This window comes from Gekko japonicus, unplaced genomic scaffold, assembly GCF_001447785.1.
Source record: "Gekko japonicus isolate JY-2015 unplaced genomic scaffold, Gekko_japonicus_V1.1 scaffold1038, whole genome shotgun sequence".
Taxonomy (NCBI): domain Eukaryota; kingdom Metazoa; phylum Chordata; class Lepidosauria; order Squamata; family Gekkonidae; genus Gekko; species Gekko japonicus.
In genome coordinates, this window is record NW_015176480.1 from 653595 (window position 1) to 659632 (window position 6038).

A 6038-nucleotide genomic window follows, 5' to 3' on the forward strand; every position below is an offset into this window, starting at 1 on the left:
GTGAAGCAAGGAGAAATTGTACCTTGATTCTATCCGATTGGCCTGCTACCAACCTAAGGGGGGCTTCTATACACTCCACTCGAATGTCATTTAACAATTTACAGTGTAAGAATACGTGCTCAACAGTTTATATTTCTCTTCTATTACATCCACAGAACCTGACTAAATAAGGAATTTGCTTATATCTCCCCTCAAGAATAACAGAAGGGAGAACATTAAGACGGGCCAACAGATAAGCTCTACACATTTGCGGTGAAGTCAGACAGAAAAAGTAATAGGGTAGAGCACCAGAAAGGGGATAGGCCCACCTTACTGAGGAGCACCTTCCGGAGGCAAGGGCTCTGAGCTCTTGCAACTCTATATCAATAAGCCTCTGTTTAAGCAAAGTAAAGACCTCAAGCTCTGACCGGATGACAAGGTCACTCAGGTTAAAACCAATAGAACTTCTATTGGTTATCAGGGTCATGAGGTGAGCCTCAGGCAGTTGCATCTCAACTGCAAGCTGTAGTTCTGTCTAGGCAGACCCCTGTTTTGTGGTGTTCCTCATTTCTCCCTGGTGCCACACTTTTCTTGGACTGGAATGGGTAGCTCTGTCTGTGTGTGTGTGTGTGTATGTGTGTGTGTGTGTGTGTTTTCTCATGCTCTTGAACACATGAAGCTGCCTTATTTGGAATCAGAGATAATAAAGGGACCACAGTATAGAATGTTAAACCCACGAAGTGAATACTGTGCGCATAAACCATTCAACCTAATTTTATATATTGAATAAAGTCCAACTTTTGTTTAAAAATATTCAAATGTCTTTCTTCCTTGTTAACAGTTATTCTTACTTTGTAAGTTTTTCACACTCATTCATGAAATAGCTTTCAAAACAATGTGCGTATTTCAATCATGCACAAAGTGGGAAGCGAAAAATCTAAACACTTTGTTTCTAGCATGCAGTACTGCTTCCCATTCTTAATAACATTCCACAGTGAGAAGGAGTAAACTGAACCATTTAACAGGGAAACAATGCTCCATTTCCAGTAAATCACAATTCACGAAATGCATAAATGTAATTACTCCAGAGTTCCATTTCTTTCGTTGTCATAAAGAGTTTTCAATGTGCCATTAAAGACTACTGACGGGATTCCTAGGTTTCTCTCTCGTTGAGGACTATCTTCTTCAGAGCGCATCAATATCTTAATTCATCTTAATTCACATCTCAATTCAACTGGAACTAATGTGGGGGGGAAATTAATACCTGAACTGTACTATAATACTATTTTAGCATAAATTGTTGTAGATTTTCCGGGCTGTATGGCCGTGGTCATACAGCCCAGAAAATCTACAACAGCTAACGAACTCCGGCCGTGAAAGCCTTCGACAACAGGTTTTAGCATAATATTATATATGTAGATTCACCCAATATTTCTCCTAGCCAATTATATACTGCATCAATAAATAACAGCATCTTTTCTCTTGATGCAGTTGGAAAAACTGTTACGACCTCTGTGTTTTTTGCCTATTCCTTTCTGTATCCCTGAGCCGGCCTTGCTGGGAAGGTGGGGTAAAAATCTAATAAAATAAATACATACAATAATATCTATAGCGGTAAAAAGGGTCGCCAAAAAGGGAGCCCATTAATCTGGAAACGCTTTTAAAGCCTCCGGAGGAATTGCATCCAGGACCGGTGCCTTCCTGGACTTAATTTGTGCAATTAAAACTTCTCTCTCATCACCTTGCATCGGTGGCCATTCTGGGCAATCTTCTAACCTAATCTCACACTCTTCACCCTCTGGCGCTCTATTGGCCGTAAAAACCATCTTAAAATATTCATGCCAGTCCTTAGTAGTAATTGAGGAATTCACAAGTCTGTTCCTGCCAAATGCCTCCGATATCACAGCCCAAAATTTCCTTGGAACGGACTTGGGCCTTTGCTTCATAGCACTCTCTATCAAACCATGTCCCTAACTGATGTGATTTGTTATGCCCAGATTGATGGTAATGGGATGATATCGATTCTACCAGTTGGGTTATAGTACAGTCATATACCTGAATCAGGTCTGAGGTCCTATTTGGTTCCCTAGATAGATGTATGAACTCTTCCAAGCGTCGAGGCTCCAAGACCTCAGCAGCCTTTCGAGCCACTTTCTCAGACCAACAAATCTTAGTAGTACTATAGGACACTTCTCTTGGTTCATCCCTCAAGACCTCGTGTTCTACAACAGTGAAGGTTAAATTAAAAACCAGGGCCAATGGGAAGTGATCGCTCTCCGGCCGGTCAATCACCGAGAATGCTCTCACCGCCTCCCAAAGTGACGGTGAGATCATTATATAGTCAATCACACTGCTTCCCTGTGCCGAGGTGAATGTATAATCCCCAGGCAAATCAAAGGGAGGCAGACCATTCAAGATGACTAGATTAAATCTCAATATAAGGTGGGCAAGCAGAGTACCCGCCTCATTAATATGTGGGTCTTTGGAGCATCTTAAGTCAAAAGAACAACCAGGAGGTAAATGGTCAGGATTGATACCTATTTTATCAGCCAGTTCAGCCCCATTCTGTCCTATTCTTGCGTTAAAATCTCCGACAAAGAGCAGGGCCGGCTCTAGCTGTTCTAAGAGTTCCAAAAAATCATTTAAACACTCCCACTGCTGTCGCAAGGCCTCCTTATTCACTGACGGTGGTGGAATATGAGTAGATGCTTCATAAAAATAATAATACTTGGGATGATAATAACCCTGCTTAGCTATACTTAAAATCATTTGTCCTTGGCTATTGACAAATAGCAACAAATTAAAGTTGCCAAATAGAGAATTTGGGACAGTTTTCAGTGGTGAGAATAAATAAGTTGGTGATAAAGTTTTAATTACTGGAGGAAAATCAGACAGGGTTCATTATACAAACCATCTTGGATGAAATTCCATGTGATTCAAAGAGAAATCCTTTATTATTTAGAAGAGTTATCTATATATCTAATAGTGAACTGGCCCCCTCTGTGCGGATCCTTAAATCCGGACATCGGGGGCACTTGGGGGGGAGGGAGAGGTTTGTGCACACGTGGGGCAGTCCCCACGTGTGCACAAAAATCCTAAATGGTGACAAAAATTTCGGGGGGATGTTTAAATCCCCCCAAAAGTGCCAGAGCATTCCGTGCGCATGCGCACGGAACGCTCTGCGACCGAGGCTGCCGCCGCCGCTTGGAAGGGAAGCGGCAAACGGCGAGCTGGGAGGGGGGCCTCGGTCCGGAGCTGGGGGTGGGGGTGGGAAGAGAGAGAGAGAGTCACGAGGCCCGGCGGCTCCATGCCGCGCGGGAACAGAGAGAGAGAGAGAGAGAGGAAAAGAGAGAGAGAGAGAGACGGGGGGAACAGCAGCTTCGGGCCGGGGGGGAACCAACAGCGACGGCTCAGCGGCACGCCACTCGGCTGTCGCTTCGGGCCGGGGGGGAACCAGCAGAGACGGCCCAGTGGCACGCCGCTCGGCCGTCGCTTCAGGCCAGGGGAGAACCAGAAGCGACGGCCCAGCAGCACGCCGCTCAGCCGTCGCTTCGAGGCAGGAGGAGGGGGACGGCGAGGAGCGGGGGGGAAGGCAAGGGGGTGGAGGACATGGGGAAACCAGCGGGATGGGGGGTACTTACCTCCTACTGCTGCTTCCTCTGCCTCCCCCCCGCGAGGAGGGCCGACTGGATGGCGCTCTTGAGGAGCGGGGCGGGCTCCCTCTCTGGGCTGTGGGGCTCGGAGCGGGGGGGAAAGAGAACAAGTGGAGACCCAACTAGAACATAGTAGGCAACATTTTGTTGCGGGTCTCCACTTGTACCCTTCTAAATGCATTGAAGTCAACAGGCTTTGAAAAGTGTAACTCTGCTTAGGACTGCACATAGGGTTGCCAGGTCTGGGTTGGAATATACCTGGATCCAAGAGAGGGTGGGTTTTGGGGAGGGGAGGGGCCTCAGCATGGTCCAATGCCATAGAGTCCACCCTTCAAAGCAGCCATTTTCTCCAGGGGAGCTGATCTCTGCTAGCTGGAGATCAGTTGTAAAAGTGGGAGATCCCCAGGCCCCACCTGGAGGCTGGCAACCCTAATTGCACATCACTCTCCCAGCTATCAGTCAGAAAGAAGAAAATATCAATATTCTGTAGGCATTTATCAATATTCTATGGGCAATATCAATATTCTATAGGCATTTTCTCTCTGCAACAGTCACCTTGTGAGATCGGTGGGGCTGAGAGAGTTTTGAGAAAACTGTGAGTGGTCCAAGGTCACCCCAGCAGGCTTCATGTGGAGGAGGAGTGGGGAATCAAACCTGGTTCTCCATATTAGAGTCCGCCACTCTTAACCACTACACCACACAGGTACAGGTGGACAAGAATAGACATATGAATGATCTTTCCCCTCTTTTCCAGGTATCACCAAGTAGGTATAGGGGTGTGTGTGGAATGAGAAATCTTTGTTGCTTTTTAAATGGAGCATACAGATGATGAAAAGGAAGAAACCCCTTCCCATATCATGTCTTCTGGTCAATTTCTTGTGGATTCCTTGTCTATGTACTCTGGCTTTGTTTAAAAACAGACACTTACTGTGAATGGGTAGATGTGCATATTGGGTCTTTAATGGCTTTAGTTACAATGAAGGCATCCAGAAGATCTCTATTTTTCACATAGAGAAGATCCTTCACTGTTACTGATCTTTTAAAAATAATACTGCACAGTAAAGGAAGCTGCTAAAGGAATTGCAGTAGCTATCACAAACAATTTGGACTACATGCAGGAGGCTGGGACACAACTCTCCAATACCACATTTTACAAACCACTATTAATTTTTTTAAATCTATACTTAAAAAAAAATCTACTATAAAAAAGGACACATAAGCACAACCTTATATCAGAAAACCGACCACTATACATATCTGCATAGTTCCAGCCACCACCAAGAACATGAAAACAATACATTCTCTGCAGTCAAGCATTATATTACAACCACATTTGCCCCAATCCCTTAGACACCTGAAGGATTTATTGGTATTATTGGAATTATACAATAAAGACCACCTACTAGGGCAAATTTATAAATTATTGCTTCAATATGATTCTGAAGATGAACAGTTTAACTATGCATGATTAAATGGATGTAAAATTTTGGTGTGGAAACACAGTTTCAATGCTGGAAAAACCTATGGACTAAGCATATTAGATTCACAGCCAGCCAAGCACTAAGAGGAAATTGGTATAAGATGTTTTACCGGTGGTACGTCACTCCAAGACATTGAATAGGTGGATAAGAATTATAAAGGTTCCTGTTGCAAATGCACAGAAGGCACCTTTTATGATATGTGGTAGACTTGCATTAAAATGAAGAGATACTGGAAAAATATAGGGAATTCAAAATATTTTAAAAACTAAATTCTCAATGAAACCAGAGACTATGTTATTGGGAATTCTGCCAGACAATATAGAAAGAACTTCACAAGACCTACTCAAATACATGTTGACAGCTGCCAGAGTAACATTTGCAATGAAATGGAAGATAAAAGAATGTTCCACTACAGAGATCTGGGGGGAAAAATTAGCTATGTGATAATGGCAAAACTAACTATATAAAAAAAAGATCACTGAAAGAATTTCAGCAGAAATGACAAGCCTATTACTCATATTATGGGAGTAGTTAAATTTCTTGAAAATGTTTGAATTTATCTGAATATTTTACAAAAGGTGATGATGATATTATTACAGTTTAAGTCTCTGTATTTAGTATTCTATTGAGTATTTTATTTAGTAAAAATAAGACTTGATAACTGATTAAGATAATATCCAAGTTTAAAGGATGGTTTAATTTTAGAGTAGAAATTTGTTAAATTGTTAAAGATGTAATCTTGTTTGTTTTTATTAGACTATTCAGAAATATTTGGTTTCTTATTTCAAAGAGAGAACTTATTCCTTAATACTGTAATAATGATGTTTTATTTGCTGCTTCTATATTTGAATGTATTTTAATTTAATTGATTCTACCTGTTGTACACAACTATTCATGGTATTTGATAACTTTTTGATGAATTTAC